The sequence below is a fragment of the Prorops nasuta genome, unplaced genomic scaffold, assembly GCF_024137725.1.
Source record: "Prorops nasuta isolate Cenicafe-Biocafe unplaced genomic scaffold, Cenicafe_Pnas_1.2 PNAS00003, whole genome shotgun sequence".
Classification (NCBI taxonomy): Eukaryota; Metazoa; Arthropoda; class Insecta; order Hymenoptera; family Bethylidae; genus Prorops; species Prorops nasuta.
Window position 1 is genome coordinate 4,730,314 of NW_027116800.1, and position 18,755 is coordinate 4,749,068.

An 18,755-nucleotide genomic window follows, 5' to 3' on the forward strand; every position below is an offset into this window, starting at 1 on the left:
TGCATAAAAGTAACCATGAATAAAAGAAGTTTGTATAAAAATACAAAAATATTGGTGGCTTCTAAGTATTTTTAGCGTTGCAGATGTGTTATGAAACAAACAGATCAATAGGATTCATAATTTGTAAAAATATTGTTGTATCCAGAACTAGATCTATAATTTTACATTGGAAATTGCGAAAGAGACGGAGTGTTTTATATATGCTAAACTAACCGAAAAAGAAATAGTTTTTTTTTGTCGCATGTTAGTCCAGAAAAAGGTTACAGATAAAGTTTGGTATATTAATTTTAGTTCTCTTCGGATAGTAGTGCTCTTATATATAAATTAAGAGCCTTTTTGAAATGTTCGTTTCAAACTACCTGAAACATTGAAGATATATCTAACAAATATACCGCAAGCATGTTTTTTAATTGACTGTTAAATAGAAGTATACTTTTGAAATGTAAGAAAAAAAATTGTTCTTTTAATTTCTAAGAGTGCATCTTTGATAGAAAAAAGATTTTTACTGATGCATATGCTATATGCTGCATATATATAAAAAAATAATGTAACAATTAGCTTATTTTTCCAAGTGCTATACTGTATTGTAACATATAGGACTATATGACGGAATCCCTGAGGCATATTTTAAATTGAAAATTCTGAACAGCAGTAGACCATTATTTGAAGACCGATTTTGAAATCGTTACACCTTTTTGCTGATGCAGTAAATAGCTATATTTAGTAAAGCAGTAATATTTTCAAAAAAATGAAAAAAACATTTTTTTTTTAAATTGCTTTTTTAGTCTAATTTTTTTTGGTCGACTATCTTACTAGACAGAGCAGTTGGCGGCGTCATTGAAAATGTATAATGACTTGAAAATCATTCTTTAAATAACGCCGTATTGATGTTCGAAATGTTCGACTGAAAATATACTTGAGGGATCCTGTTAATGCAGGTTTAAAAAGAGTATATGGTAATTATTGAAAAAGTCTGTTTTGCTGGCCGCTTTTATTTTCTGATTATCCAAACTGTTTGCCACGGTATTACAGATCAGCCTGTTTATACTTGTTTGTAAAGCTGAAAAACTCCTAATTACTGCTATCCCAGTGATTGCGCGTGATGCATGCACGGTCAGGCAACCACGGCCAGAGATACTACGGCTTAAAAATATAGCAATGAACTTCTAATATCGCGCGGTCGAAGGCAAAATTTTAATCTCCCCGAATGAAAGAAACTCTTCAATGATATGTATTTATATATAAATTCTCGAGGGAGCTTATAATTGAAACGATTGAAATGGAGAATAAGGATTAACGAAAAATGGAAAAATATGACGTTCGATCGACCAAAGTAATCTGTAATGTATATACAATATGTATGACATGATGTGTACCTAATTGATATTGGGTGAAAAGGAGAAAAACGGCAGGAGAATATCACGTGGAAAGAATTTTTGATTTTCCCCCTTATACCTTACCATATATACCTATATAGATATATAGTAAAATTATGTAGAATGTGATTGAATAGATATAAAAGGAGCCTTTAGTTTAAGAAAGTAAAGAGGAGAAAAGAATGACGGTTGGTCATAAGCTAGTGCGGCGTGGCGGTATTATAAACGTGCAGGATCTGTGGTCGTTCTTGCAGAGATGAAGCGTGGGAAGAGCTTACTTTCTGTTGCCTGGCAACTGATTGACCCACATCCAAGTCGGCGATAGCCCCATTGTCCCTCTCGTCCCGACAAAGACAAAGATTTTCACAGACTTGACGTCTTGACGATGATGCCGCGCAAGAGAGAGGGTAAATAAGCGCACGCGTACGCGCACTTTGACAACTTTCAATCATTCTGCCAACCCTCTCAACTCTCCAGCGTATGAATAGTATATTTTCCTTATTTTCTCATTCCATATCATCGCTCTTCTTGCTACTTGTGCTAGAAAGTTTTTGGATATTTTTAGCGCGTCGAGATATTTTTCAAGCGAAAAGCCTTATTTATGATTTTATATATATATATATATATTTACTACGCACAGGAAGCTCAATGCAATTTGGATAACACGAGTAACGTATTAAGAGACCGTTATTAAATATTGATTAATTGCCACACACAATTCAGCTGTTCTAATTGTTCGTTACAGTTGACGCATTTATGCACGTGTTCGTACAGACAATTTTTCTCGTTATCGCCTGATCGATTGATTAATCGCGATAAGGAGTTCTGTAATCAATAGTGATAATTTTAAATTGTTTTCGATTGAAAATATTGACCAAAGATATTCGAAAAACTTCCTAAACATAATTCATTCATATTTCATAATTAATTATGCGCGTATACAGAAAAATTGTAACCGTTATTATTATAGACTTATAGACGTACATTTAGGGTAATATTTAATATTTTTGTGTGTGTTCATCCGGAAAATGATTCCAATTTATTAATTTTTCACAAAACTTTTATGTATTACTATCATTATTTACAAAAACAGCTATACCCTCATTATTGTCCTTAGGGAACTTTGTGAAATGTATCAGAGCCATATTGGCCCCCCAGCTCTTCTCTACCATGTCAGCTCCGAATAAGCTCGATTGGCTTTCGATGAATGGAAAAACAAATTACGGCTGAAAATGTGTAGCAATCAATAAATAAGTGAATAAGGCACTGCAATAAAAAAGATTATTATTAAGCCATATTGCAATGATCATGGTTTCTTTTCGAATAGTTTTATACTTGTTACCAAGTGAATCTAAATACTCTCTTGCAACAGAATCCAGGGAAAATGTGCGTAGGCGCGAATCTAGATCATGGTACTATAGATGGTATAAGCAATGCATAATAGAATAGTGGAGTCTTGTAAGTAAATTTTGAGGGAAGTTCAAAGTTCAAAAACGATAGTTATTATATAAAAGCACAACGAAAATTTTTGCTGCATTTCAAGGATGCTGAAACGAGTCTGCTTTGATAGAAAGGATTGCAGGCTATAAATATATATGTAGTATACAAGAATTTTATATTGTTTTCATCTCATTTATATATATCTCGTAAGATATTTTTTGAGGCGGAACTATATTTAATTTTGGAGGTTATCAGGTGTACGGAGGAGGATATCCCGAAGACTGCAAATTAGAGTCGATTGACAAGAAGATTGCATCCGAAACTATAAGTCGACATATAATAGTTGGAGCATGCGCGTAAAAGCGAGGACTACGGGGTACCGGTTGCTCTTGACATTATATCAACTTGGTTCGCTCGGCAATTTACTACTTAATATCGCACGGTCGCTATGTATACTTTATCGAAGATAAAAGCCCGAGGCGTTTTCGTAATCAATCCCGTTAGGCATGCCTCACAGATAACGTAATTTATTATTAGGCTGCATCTAAACTCCACTCAGAACAGTTTAATTCTTTCTATCTCTCTCTCTCTCTCTCTCTCTCTCTCTCTCTCTCTCTCTTTCTTCAAGGATATTGACATACAGTAATTCCGGATAAAATTAACCACATCATGTATCATGAGTTTTTTCAAGTATAAATATTAAATCCAAAATATTTTCCAGTATTATAAATATAAAAAAATATTATAACAATAAATATTTATGCGAACAAAAAGTGATTAATCTCAGATGCAAAAAGTCAATTTCACCCCGAATGATAGTAGTAATACAAAATACAAATAAGTACAAAAATTAGGAAGCTTTTATTTATAAAATTATAACAGTCTGATGGTTTCTTGGAGGTAAGTTGATTCAGTGTATATATCGTATATCGAGCGAGCGTTTCCTTGAATTATCGCATTAATCGCAAATGAGCTGTACAGCTGACAGTATACATTGTCCAATATAACACAAGCGATATTTCGCTCGCTTATAATTATCGAGGAAATCTTCATCACTGATCCCGTAAAGGGACGCGACGACCGCAGGAAGATGGACTATTAAGCCGTGTCGTACCGCGCCGCGCCCCTTCTCGTCTATATATATATATATATATATAGTCTAGTCTGACATCGAAATATTACGAAATGTTAATTGCATTCTCTTCTGATTACAAGCAGGTAAGTACGACTGTAGTGCGTATACGTGTGCTAGCCTCTATATATACACGAATATTGTTTTTATTTTCATGCAGCCACCCTATGCGGTACGCTGCGTCTTAAATATTTTGTATAGATGATATTGGCTACTATTCCATAGAATATACAGTATCTATTCGCGATACCTTATATTTCAGTAAAAATGGCGAGAGAAGGATAGAGGTATCAGCTATGTCAGTGGCAAAAAATTCAATTAACGCATTGTGATAAATGGACAATTCGAGTGGTTCGATGCGACGAGACGGGACGTAGCCCTGCATCAGCATGGCGAGCTGAAACAGCGCGAGAAGATAATAGCGTGAATGTAGTCAACCTTGTGCCTTAGCTACCACACCCTGATTCCGTTTTCACCAGTTTCAAAGTGTGGAAGGCCTAAAGTGACAGGAAAATCGAATGCTTTTTTTTCACCTGCCGCTTATGGAACCTTTGATTACTGTTTATGAAAGTAAATGGATTGGCTTCACCGACACAGTCCTATATACTTATATATATATATTACACCGTCGAGAGATCTTATCAAACGGGATTACGAACCCTGCAATTAATTTTTCTCTCCCTCTCCCTCTCTCTCTCTCTCTCTCTCTCTCTTTTAAATTTGCTTATCCATTCGCTTATGTTTCTTAGGCTATATCTATAGCTTCTTTTTGCTGTTGTCTATCTTCCTTCCTTTACCAAATATCCATGCGAAGAACGACGACGTTACAAATCTCTGAGCACAAATGCTACACTACACACGTTAATCATATCTGTAATAAGGTTTAATTAAATCAGCAATGTGTTGCGCTTGCTTCTGCATCTATCAGAGCTTCGAGTCTCTTTATCCTTGCTCCCTCTGTAATTGTTGTTATCCTTCCATGTCGTTTCTTAAAAGTTATAATCTTGACTGCACAGTGAAAAATAAATAATTTCCATCTTTTCTAGAGAGATGCAAGGCTTGCTAACAGAACATTAATCCATTAATATTTCAGGTTGGCAAAGAGATTTTTCTTTTTCCAAGTGTCGACTAAAGCTTTTGTGTAATCGGTCATTTTTACATTAGATACGCATATCGAGTAAAAATAGATCAGGTTTTACCACAGCTGATATGTAACTGCGCCACGGTTGTTCGAACCAATACATTATGGGACAAATGATTTGTACACTCAGTCTCTAAACCATGTTATTATCAATATCAGAATTTTTACGTTACCTGCTGCATATACAATATAGTATTATAATGTGTAAGTGTGACAAAATTACTCAAGCATACTTCTACTGCACGGTAGTATCATGCGTTCTATTAAACTCACACGCTTCTATGTTGCACATGTCATATCCTATCTTAACGCCTTCGTTTCTAAACAGCAATAGTAAAAGTACAGTTGCAAAAAATTCGAGTAAAATTTTCGATAAATTCAATATATTATACTATATTACTACACTCACGCCTTCCGTTATCGATACATTTACTTCGTTTCCTCTGGAGACGAAAATGTTTAGACGCGCCATTATTGCGTTGGGAAAAAATGTTATTAAATTTTATTTATGATGCTATGATAAAGGTTTTTCAAGTAACAAAATTCTAGTTTAGCGTGAAAATACAAAAATTAGAAATGGCGGATCTAAAGCAGCTAATACAAATTTTGAAAAAATCAGTACCTAAATATTCATGAAATTCGATTGTTTAGGTTTTCGTCTTTACGGATTCTAAATTGGACATTAGAATTTGAAAATTTAATAAGGTTGATTCATTAAGTTAAATAAAAGGAAGCAAGAACCGCCATATTCTTGTTTCGTAATTCCGGTTTTGGCAGAGAGCAATATTATATAAAATTCTTTTATTTCAAAATGTCGTATTTCACTTTTATGAATTAAGAAGTTTATACAGGAAGAATGGTATTATCTTTATGTAGTTTTGTTTATTTTTAATATACTTTTCAGCCATAATGAATCCGCCATTTTTAATTTATAAATTTTGAGGGTAAATTGAATTCCAGAGACATCAAAAACACCTATACGCAAGTTTGTATACATATTGCATAACTAATCGTGTTGCTATTTTTTTATCGATTCTTCCATAAAAGTTATCCACACCAGTAGAACGACATTTTCATGCAGCTATAGATTTCATCCACAGGCAATGAATAATAAGCTCGAATGAGGCAAAGCGCATTAATCGATTAATCGATATTGCTGCTGCAATGTTTGAATTTTACGCGATAGAAAGACCATCGTTTATATTAGAGAGTTTATACTAATTTTCTAAAATATGATAGACAAACTATACTATTATTGACAATAATTAAACAATATTCATTAATTCCATTGGTATTCTATTCCATTTTTCCTTTGGTAAAAACACAAATGCAGAACGGCTATTAACGCTGCGTCGCAATCCATTTAGCGTTAAAAGCAACAGGTCTCGATAGCAGTTTTCATCAATGTCTATGAGAAACCGATCATTTATTGCTTTTCTATTTCGAAAATAGCATGAAAGTCAAATCTCATGAAATAAGCTCAGTAACTAATATGTAAAGGATGAGCCTATACACTTGTTAAAAAATTATGCCTTCTCAGAAAAAACCTTTAATTTATAAGTTCTACTAAATGTACATTAACATTTATATACTAAACGATCAAGCAAAAGATTTTTGTAGGTCATAGATACCTAAGGATTTAGGGACTAATGTGTGTTATGTCTTTAGATTTTTCCTTAGTGCATACGACAAATATCTTTCAAGAAGAAAAGAAAAAAATAAGTCTCATCTTTCCTCTGAAATAAATTATGTAACAATGACTTGATATTAAAACAATAATTTCCTGGAGAAAATCAACCAAGCTCTTACACATCGGCCTAAAAAACCTCCGAGCGAGGAAAAACAAGTTGCAAGACTAAAGATTAAATATTTATTAAACCCGAATTATTTTTACATATAAACATATCAAACAACTAACACAAAATTGAAATTCATATTTAAAAGATATTCACACACTTTGAAATTTCTACTACATATTTTTCGTACCTTAATATATCCAGTATTCGTTCCATAGTTTTGAGTTTTCTATAAATACAACCTATTAGCTAATGGCCTTTTACTTTTCAAAAAAATTACAACATATTTTTGAAAAACATAAAGCCATCCGCTGTCAGATCCAAACTTGTCATCAATATTTACAGAGTTCGAACCAGCAAAAAATTTCAACGTTCCTAAAAGCACTGAAAGATCAATGATAGAATAATAATCTCATTATTTTTCAACAATTTAAGTCTCTATGAAAACTAGGTAAAGGTCTTTTTATTTTTGTATATTAATCCAGACCGATTACAGAAACTTATTTATTTGCAAATTACATCCCATTTTCAAATAAATACAGCGATTTTAATCCTTAAAAGCACACCTCACTTTAACAACGTAAAATGTACAAAGGGAAACAAATTAATCCAGCACAGTTTAAATGCATATAAAATCACGGAAACGCGCTTATTATCGGACTGAAAAATTTCATATAAACTTTATTTAACTATTTATAATTGTGACAACAGAACACCGGTTAAATATATTTAATATAATTATTTGTTTCACACAAAGTTATATATAAAAAATAAAAAAATAGAAATATGCTATTTTGTTTAAAAATATCTATATCGTAAACTCTTTTAGTTTCTAATTTTTTTAATCAAAAAATTAACTCTATAATCACGAGAAGTAATATACTTTTAACTAAAGTTGATAAGGGTAGCGAATATTTATAAAAGTGTATTTAATCGAATGACCACGAATGTAAATTTCCTATAAAAGTAAATTAAAATATTGGAGCATAAACAGGTGGCATTTAGCCTACCGGCTTGGTAGTATCTCCAAGTGAAAGACTTAAGCTACCAATAGAGTGCGCCATAAGTATTAAATCTATATTTTTCAAGGAACTAAAATAGTAACGCAAAATTAGAATAGTTAATTTTTGTCCACGAGCTTTTTCTGAATTTAATACTCGGATAGTGCATGGTTATTTTATTGATTTTTAGCTAATAATATATACATTTGGTTCTTCTGTAATTCGGTCAATCGTTCGACATGAATTATTTGATTCTTTCAGTAAAATAGGATAGAATGATTGTGAGAAAATTCATGGGGTGATTGTGCGAGCAGCAAAGGCTCCTGTTAAGAAGACACTTCGACACTTTGAGTAATTTATTAGCACCCATCAAGTTTTTTTAGCTGGCATTCCAACAGCCGTAACACGATAAAATAATTCATAGCTAGAAATTGTATCTCTATATCGTTGTAAAAAAAGACACTTTTTCGCAAGCACACACATCAAGCGAAACCATGTTAGGTACGTTGATGCTGTCGTGCGATCGCGCTCTACGTCATCGTCATTGCTAAAACAGCCGATCAGGTACACGCAGGTCATTGATTTAGTTCTTGTTCCTTGTTCACCAGACGTTCGTTTCATATATACATAGTAGGTAGAGTCGTGTAGAACCGGTGTTATACATTATGCAAAACTTTTTCTCTCCATATTTGTTCAACTATGTACATATATATACATATAGTATAACCACTATACCTCGGTATAATGTTCTTTCGACAATATTTTGTTCACTCTTGAAATTTACCAGAGAATTTAAAAAAAAACCTTAAGCGCCTTTTATTATAGGCAAATGCCAAATGCGTTACATAAGACAGCTGTACATGATTTTGATATCGGATCAATGGAGGCTTTACCTAATAATAATTCTACGAAAAGGAATAACCTTATTTTAGCGATAGAATGCAGCGCAAATTGGTCATCCATTCCGAAAGGGTTGGTATTATTACTCTTAAACCCTTTCTCACTTCTCCTGCACTTGACACTTACACATCAATGCATTAATGAAAAATCAACTGATTAAAACGAAATTGCATCAATGTAGGCTTACTTGAGTAGTTGGAACGCCAACTTCTCTGAGATGAAATCCTATTGTGATCCTACTATAACCATACTACACTATATTAATAATGCTAGCTACTAGTTAAATGGAGTAGATTAATATTTGGAAATTGTGCTTCGCATTTAGCGCGAAGCTATATTATTCAATTTTCCCTCTTCACGGTGAACGATAAGATGAACTTTCAGAAATTTTGAAAGCAAAGTTTAGGAAAACTGATAGTTCGCCTTAATGATCTTTTTAAACCGCTCTCGAGTCTAACGAGACAGGTAAACTCGTAAGGAATCCCCGATAATTTAGTAATATCAAGTATGAAGGGGAAAATAATCCTGTTACGAGTTTGACGCATTCTTTCGCTTGCGTAATGTTGCTAAAAAAACGCTAATATACATATAGCCTATTTAAACATGTGTCGTGTTGGCACGTTTAAGAATAATAAGATAGAAAAATAGTTGGAAATGCAACAAAAAAAAAACGGAAAAAATGGTTGAATATATTTTGCAAATGCGAGAGCGTTCGGTGAACTCGAATTTCGTTGAGCGTGGACGGAATAGGTAGTGGTGCAGAAAGGGATCCCAAAGAAGGGGAAAGTCGCGCGAGAGACAAAGAATCGTGAAATCGCGGTTTCCGTGGAAGAGGAGGTGGAGATGTAGGAGGAGTAGGAGTAGGAGTAAGAGTAGGGGAAAGAGAGAAGTGAAAAGTATTTGTGTGGCGTTATAGTATCCCAAGGACGCTCGAGGCCGGGCCGGATCGAGAGGTTTGAATTGACGGGGCCGCTGCGGGTGGCGCGGTGCGGGCGAGGGCGCGGCCGCGGTCGACAGAAGGTGCTATCTCGCTCTCTTATAACCCCTCGACCCGTCCCTGCGCGTACACGGTTCTTATACTCTCCCTTTCTCTCCTCCTCCCCCCCCCCCCTCACCCCTCCAAGACTAGGATAGTCCGAGCTAAGCCGAGTCGAGCCGAGTCGAGTCGAAACTCGTACATACATACTACTACTGCGTCCTTGATGGTCACCTTAGCAACGGCTCAGCGCACTACCAACTGTATTCATCTCTATACATACACAGTATATATCTAGAATGTACTATAATAATATAGTATATATAAAATGAGAGAGGAAAGAGAAAGATCGAGTGCGTGTGTGTTCGCATCCTCTCTCTCTCTCTCTCTCTTTTATTTATACTCCTGTTTTCTCTGAAAGTGAGCTCTGCCAGTCGTTCGAATTGGTCAAAAATTGAGTCTGGTAGCAAGATGCTACCGCTGGCACTGGCAGTTCAGTAACGCGCTAAACAAACTAGAACCAGACCGAACCTCAAAGCCCACTCCAACTGCAACGGCCAACACGCGGATCATTCGCTCTTGCCACCAATTACGTCATCGACACCTTCACTCCTTCACTCACTTCTCTCACGTAACTCTACATGCTGCTACGCGTTACCTACTTGCCTGCACTATTGCTCTGTCTGTCACCGCTACCACCGCTACTTCCATTGCTCGTCTTGCTACTTATATACCTGCCGTACCTACTGTTACTGCAAATTTCTCATACGCGCGCTTTCATCTTCCTCTTCTTCGCTATCTCTCTCTTCCTTACGCACAAACACATGCACAAGCGCACGCGTTCTTCAGTGTCGAATGCGTTGCCATTTGTATACAAGAAAACATTATGTTTGAAAACCTTTGCTAATTTTTTCCTGTAATGCTGTAGCTATTGGTAAGGAAAAATTTAACTTTTTATCTGTTTATGCCCGTTCGACTTCTCTTTCGAGTCAAAAGAGTCTGGATAATGTCGAATTTAAACGATAAATTTCGTTGCTGGATCGTTTCTCACTAGATGAACTAATCGTGTGAATAGTGTTCAAGGAAAATATTATTAGTAGGATGAGGCGTATTAGTATCCTGAAGGACAAAGAATACACTTAAATTAATTTAAGGGAGAGAGATTGTTGTAAGGAATTGTTAAAGAATGCTATTAAATTTGAACGTCGTAGTAGGTACAATTGCGGAATGTGGCAAAAACATTTAAGTGTTGGTGCAACAATGCTGCAACATTCTGTAACGTTTCTGTTTGAATGTGATGCTGCTATTTTCAATTTCGCATCGACAACGTTATAGTCTGTTTTTTGTCCTTTTTCGGAACATTAATTAGACGACGAACGATCGTAAGCTTACATTTAATTTTCACCTCACTTTCGTTCGTCTATGTGGCGAAAGATTTCGGATCCCGATATCATACTAATTAAATTGAAATATATCATCAATAGATATTATTATAGAGTAGCAGATAATCAGGCCAAATCTCGTCCTCTCGTTTTTCACCGTGTATCCACACACGCACACAAACGTAAGGTTAAGCGCTCAGTGTTTACACACCGAGTTTCTATCTCGACAAGTTTACTCGATTAGCTCAACAACGACCACATTCGTGCAGCATTGTTGTATACCTAAGTGTTTCAAGCTATTTAAACCCTTCCAACTGAAGCAATAGTTATAACATAATTTTAAATTAAGAGACACGATAGTTACTCGACGGCAAGTATGTACATATGAAAAAATTCGGTGTTAAACCACTGCTATTTTTCTCTCTTTCTCTATTGTTTTCTTTTCTCAAATATTCTCTTTAACTTGGTTTGACCACGAAATTTACGTCACATACATTTCACGTAAATATCCTGGCAGTGTTTTAATTTTGATCATTATACACATAATAAACGTACGCAAAATTTACCGCTACATATTTAGCGTATAAAAGGAAATTTCCAATTATTATATTGATTTATGAATTACTAGCAATTAATTAGCAGAATATACAGATGATAAACACATATAGTACAGTAGATTTTGGTCAGTGAAATAGTCAAAGAAAAGGACCGACAAATCAGAATAAAGAGCTTATTGAATAATGTATTAAATGGAAATTTATACATATAGCAATAATCAATAAGACATATGAATTTATTTTTTGAATTTTTGGCAATGAATGGAACAATGGTTTTATCATTGATGCATAATATCCAATAATAGATAAAACCTTCGTTTTTAGTTGAAAAAGTGCAAGCGCTAGGTAAAGTCTGGAAGTAACGATCTGCTGTAAAGTCAACAACCTGCGACTGTTTGACCTAAAAAAATGTCTTCCGATTCGTTCTAGTAATTTTTACCTGAAGATTCAAAAGAAAGAGAGTATAATCGATTAAGTTCAACATTATCGCACAAGTGTTATTTAATAAACTTGAAAAGTTGCTATAACAATATCAGCATTTTTATATATACATCTTTTTAAGCTGTTTAAAGTTATCTGCAATGGTGCGACATGACGCGACTCGACGAGGCGAAAATTGATAACGCTCCCCGACATCCTGTTTCTAGGATGCTTTGATTACCGCATTTGTCTCTAATAATATTCCACATCCTTCAAGATTAAACTTCCCTCGATCTTGTCTTTCTACTTTGCGGTTATCAAAATAGGGACTATCAGATAATAGATTTGAGAACCCAACTTCTCTCAAATTTTGCCTTGCAATACATATTATTATAAAAGTTTAGATTTTATTTAGGTATTATTATGGCTTCATATCAAGTCAGCGTTGACACGTGGGAGCAAAGTGATAATGCCTAGAAACATAAGTGTAATTATAATAATGTATTACAGGAGATTAAATGTACTGAATTTCCTGTAAGTGCGGTAAAACGTAACATTGCTTATTATGTGTAATAGTATATACAAATTTATATCATGTATAGGCTTGAGGATGGTGTACCACAATCTCATCCTCGGGGATACGATAGGAATAATGACAAAAAATCTTTTATTCTTACAGTAAGGAGTTTCTTATTGTCAGGTTACTGACCAATGACGGGTTAAAATTCTTGTAGAAGAAAGATGGATGAGGGCCAAAGAAAGAACTAGGTGTAAATTGCCGGCCGGCACATTCGGCTTATTCTATTTTATTTGATTGGATGCGAGGCAGCACTGGCAGTAGTGCGGTCCGAGTCATGCCAGGAGCCTATAGAGTAGCAGGGTTGACAGTGAAGAGGCAAAGCAACCTATACGGCTTGCAGTCTGCAGCGGCGCAGCAGTAGAAACGGACAGTACTGATAGACTCGTATTGTACTGTTGTATCGTGTGTTAGCAGAACTCGCAGAACTGGCAGAATTTTCAAACAAGTCAAGAATCGCTTAGCCGACTTTAACCGAGCTTAGCCGAGTGTTTTAACCGTCCGAATGATAATCGAGTATAGACGAAGATCTACGACTTTAGCCGAATGGATGCAGAGAAGAAAGCTGATGGAACACAACAAACAAGACCAGCCAGCCAGCCAGCTAGCATGCAAGCAAGCAAACAAGCACCGGAGCAGAGAGTCGAATAGCGAAGAAACGAGTTTAAGTTTCGTTTGGCAAGCAACAAGGCAAGATTCTCTCCCTCTCCCTCCCCCCCCCCCCCACCCCTCTCTCTCTCTTTCCATCTTGTTGGGTGGAGTGTGGTGGTGGAAGATAGGAGCTGCGCCTGCCCGATGCGTGTGCGCTCTGCGCTAGCTTTGAAATTTACTTTAGCTACTATCAGACGTCAGTACTGTCAGTAGTCGCAGTGTCAGTTGATCCGCAACGCCGCCGCGACGAAATCCTTCCAGCTACGTGCATATTCATACTGCGTGAAAAAAAACAGAGTTTTGGGCTAAAAATATTTACTTATGTACCAAGCACGCGTTTAGCGCTTCGCTAAAAAAAAATCATTGTTGTTTATCGCTAAGGCTCTCTGCTTCAGTCGTAGCGACATATAAATATAATTATCTGCTGTTGTTTTGCTTTTGTGCTTCTGCCTGCCAGCCCGTCCCGCACGGGTGGCAACAACGCATAGCAGAAGAGAGACTTTTGTAAAGACCACAAAGGGCGTAAAGAAAGACTACTTATTAGCGGAAGGTCGAAATTCAGTGACCCCCGACCGGACCAGAGACGGATCCGGAGTCGGAATCGGAGACGTTTGACAAAAATTTGTGAAAACCCTTCGGCAGATACGCGTATAGATGCTCAGTGAATCTCATTCGTGTAACAGACAACGAGGCAAGTAAGAGATTTTACTTGGAGCAGCGATTGTCAAAAGTAGAGGATCATCGGACACAAATCGAATTTAGTACAAGACTGTACCGAGACGTAGAACTCGATCGACTCTAGGTCGAAAAAAAACCTATAGGATAACTGCGAAAGAGACGGTAAGTAAATAAGGATTCTACCATAACAAAAGCATAATAATTGAGCCACAGCAGTCTATAGCAGCCTCGCGGGCTATTTTCCTCACTTAAATTAGAATCACTGGCTCAGTGGTGTTATGCTCCGAGAGGATCATTGCTGCCAATGAGCTGGTTGATTTGATTGCCTGAGCCAGCAGTACTAGTTTTAGTGGATGGGTCGTATCTGTGTACAGCTAGCACACGACAGGGACTACGATCAGGACGCATGGAAAATACGTGTGACGCATATTGACATTGCCAAGTGCCACGCCGTGGGTAGTTCCTCTAGAAGGATCTACCCAGCAAAAATTGTTTTCGTTTAAATTTCTGCAGCTTACAGCCACAAGCGTATTGAGATAGTTACGTAAGATTTCTCATTCGCTCTTCGTATTTCGCTTTGGCTCTCCTTAACTCATTCTTCTACCTCCCTCTCATCCGTAGTCTGCAACATTGTAAGGTCTATAAACTTTGACGCGTCTACGATCGTGCTTTCAAATTGTACGTTGTAATGGGAGCTAGGTAAAGGGGGGGGGAGGCAGACAGTTTCCAATCATATTTACAACTGAAAAGAGATTTAGCGTCTTTAACGACGCGACGGACGAGACTAGACGAGCCATATGAATAATAGCAGGCGCGCGCGCGCTCGTGCGCTCTTTCTAGAACGTCGTCTCAGCCGCGGCACGCGCACGCGCAGGCGCCCTGACCTTTTATATATATATATATGTCCCTCTCCTTCCCATTCTTCTCTCTCTTAACTCTTTCCCCAATCCTATTCCTCTTTTGGAACGGCAGCTATCCTTCCATTTCTTTCTTCCCGTATGTTCTTATATTGATGATTTTTCCGCTACATATACTACATTCCCCGATCCGAGTCGATCGTCCTCTAACAGGCTGATATCAAAGCATAAATAATACTTGATATTTTAGTTCACACACATCCTAACTATTAAATTTATATTTTTAATAAAACAACGCTTTACCTATATTATATATATATACAAATATAGTATACGATTTTCGCTCAAGGCGGAATTTTCCTTAAACTTATTAGATCCAAGGCCAATAGCAGCAATTGTATTCTGAGAAACGCGAATGATTTGTCGGCATATGATTGATTCCGCAAATTCATTAACCAGTTTATCAGCTTCTTACTACAGAATTTATCATTATTCAAGCTTAATGATGGAGCGAAAGCATTGTTAGGTATGTTCCAGTCTGGCGCTCTTACCAACTGAGAGATTTCGGAGAGATCAGTGATGAAGCGTCCGTTTCCTAAATTTGTATTTTATCTACTTATCTACAGGTACATGCAATTTACAAAATATCAGCGTTGCAATTACAATACTCGATACCAATGTATAAAAGTGTCCTTAAAACTATAATAATTTACTATAAAAACCTGATGTTTCTGAAAATTACGCAGATGAATATTTATTTTATACATTCCAACGGTAGGGCTGGCTGTTTCATTCTACACAAAGTCGTTTTAAAAGCTCTTACAAGCATGATTATTTTAATGGTAAAAGCTAAGCACTGACTGCAACTGATACATCGTGTCACTATTCATCTTACATCAGTTGGTTTTCTTGATATCTCTCTTTATCATTTGTACATCAGTGTCAAGTCTAACCAAGCATAAACATTATTCAGAGTTATAGTAGTATGTAACACAAATTATGTTCTACTGCTTCATTCACATGGTATACCTGTGATGTTTACTTTTAAAACAATTAAAACACTATACTACAGGTCATAAATAGCTATAGTGTTCTATTATAATATAGGTGTTGTTACGAATGACTTTGTAAACGCGTAGAAAGATCAGCAGAAATTAAAATCTAACATCCTTATCTCTTACGACAGAGAGCGATTATTGAATAGGATAGTAATATTCCACCGCTCATCACGTATAAGATATTAAATGATAAGTCATAAATTTTCTACTACATTAGATACGTTGGACAATAAAAAAAAAATAAATAAAAAGCTGTAAGAATAGTAGCAATTAGATGTTTTCCTCTTTGAAGTAAACAAGTGAAATAAATAGGGAAAATAAGATGAAAGGTGAAAACGGGAAAAATATACATGTATAAATAGGTATATAATTGACGTATATTTAAGAGTTCATCGCTTTAAAGGTTCGAAAAATGAGCTGTTTTTAAGAATTTTTCACACAGCCCGATACAGATTGGTGCCATCCTTTGAAAATCCGAAATAACTACCCTTGAAATATATAAGAATAATTTTTTTATTCATTTTTTACATAAGCAATTTGTTTGAAATGGCAGCATACCACAGCCTTTCCATAAAAATCGATATCAGCAGCGTTACTGCCTTTTTAACAAAGAATTATTCGAAACAAAATCCAGAGAGATTTAGGACCAGCACGAGTATAGTATTGCTATAGTCCGAACTAAAATTTTTAAGGTTTATGCAATATTAACAAAATGGTGGTTGATAAAAAACAAATAGGAAAAAATTCAAGTTTTTGGGGTGATACTTTGATAAAGAAATAATAGCAAAAATGAAAATTTACAATAATTCCAATTCTGGCCATACCTCTTGTATACGTGACGAATCTGTGCATTAAATTTTGTACGAATTGATCGAAATACTTTCAGAGAAAGCATCAACGCTACGAGAAAAGCGCGTTTAAAGTGCTTCCATAGATACATGTACAGCCCAGAGCATACTCAAATAAACTTAAAAAATATATGCTCACAGACTACAACGACCTTTATGAAATCTTCAGACAATTCCGTTAAAGTAGCAAACATTCGAAATTCGCCAAACAAAGGAAAAATTGATTATTTTAAATAACAAAATATTAGAAACCTTTAATCAGTCAAAACCATTTATTTACTCGCTTCTTGAAGTAAATTAGCGTGCACAGACGCAAGTTTTATAATGCGAACCACCCTAGAAAAATGAAGGTTTTAATTTTCATGGTTTGATTATAACAGGCTTGTTTGCTCGTATATGTTGTAGCCTCTGCGATCAAGATTCTGACTTCGATCTTGTTAGAGGTGGAGTATGGTCCCCCTCCCCCTTCCGCCCTGAAAAATATATTTAAGCCGCACCAATAGCAAAAGCGAGCACGCAAGTTTCAAGTGACAGCCGTCTAAGGTAAGAGCGCATACCTTAAAGGCCGCGACTAAATACGGCGCCCTAGACGAAAGGCTTACAACAACTCGATGTTCACCGGCCAATTAGAGCCGCTGAATGTCGGGCAATGAGAAGAATGTGCCCAAACATTGCGATACCAGTATATATACACACACGGGATTCTCAAGTCTGCTGTCAATCCAAATCTCACCAGGCTATGTATCCTGAGAATATACTGCTGCTGGGTAGTGCTCTCTCAGTCCTTTAAGCGCATGCACAAATCTGGCATATTGCGCGGTACGTTGCTCGCCACTATAGACCAAGCGCAATCGGTTTCATCAGAAAGTCTATTGGCCATCGATTGGTCAAGTTTTGTCCGGGTAGCCAGAAGAACTCGGAGGAAAAAAGAAAAATGTTCGCCGTCGTCGCTTACCGCGATGTAAATTTCTCAAATAATTGTCTAGAGATTATATGCCACCTATAAGCTCTCTGGCTTTTCACATGTGTATTTACGTAATACAACTATTCGGCTTGCGCTTGCTTGCATTGGAATTGACTCTTCCCAAGGTTTCCCTTGCACATTCTTTTATCATCGACGAGGCTGCAGCGGCAACGCCAACAGCCATGTGCCGCATTTGTCGCGCCGCCATGGACACTTTGCTCTACATAGTGATTCCCTGATTAGAGAGAGAGAGAGAGAAGGATAGAGGTCACTGGTCCATGAGCTACAAAGTTGATGCCTTGCTCAAAATAAAGAGCGCCAATTTCGAATCTTTGAAAGTGCTATAAGGGTACAGCAGTAATGTGTCCTAGTGTCCGATCTGGACGACTGGTCAACGATGGTGTGCTTGCTAATTATATACTTATAGCATACATTACATGTAGAATTTATTTGAAATTACTCGACGTGAATGTAATCATTTTGGTAAAGTGACGCAACACTTGCTACCCGTCTATAATTGATTCTCAATGTGGAAAAATAAGTTCTGCCTTATTTAATTGGTATACTAATACACTTCGGAATATCAGCATAACATTATTTTCGTGTGTAACAAATTAGAGCGAGGGCCAAACTGAATATCATTAAGGAGAAATGCAGTCGGCGTCGCGATAACTGCGGTTACTACATAACGCCTGCAATTCTATCAAAGGGTATACCAAAGAAAGGTCATTGACGTGTTCGTTGCACTATAACAGTTCAGGATTATCTGATTTATAACAAATGTTATTGTTAAAAAATTAGGTTGTCTAATAAAGTTTGAATAAAGAGAGTAGTGCCTCGCGTATTATTCTTTCTATCCCTTTTTTTAATAATCATTCTGATTTACTTATTTATTTCGCTCGTCTGTAACGGGAAAGACCAATTATCCTTTTTAAGACGAGCACAGGGTTAAGCTTATTGCAGAGCAAAAATTTAAAAGTAATTTCTACCTGTAATGCCAA

The 18,755-nt window shown here is 36.2% G+C and overlaps 2 protein-coding genes across 4 annotated transcripts in view; both read left to right on the plus strand.

The window, feature by feature from the left end:
• Positions 1–18,755, plus strand: part of LOC136785673 (terminal nucleotidyltransferase 5C) — a 66,210-nt gene that overhangs the window by 13,783 nt on the left and 33,672 nt on the right. The window lies entirely within an intron of this gene.
• Positions 13,565–18,755, plus strand: part of LOC136785671 (kinesin-like protein KIF26A) — a 320,836-nt gene continuing 315,645 nt past the window's right edge. The window contains exon 1 of the mRNA XM_066746852.1: positions 13,565–14,189. The gene's annotated coding sequence lies outside the window, so the exon portion shown is untranslated. The remainder of the gene's footprint in view (positions 14,190–18,755) is intronic.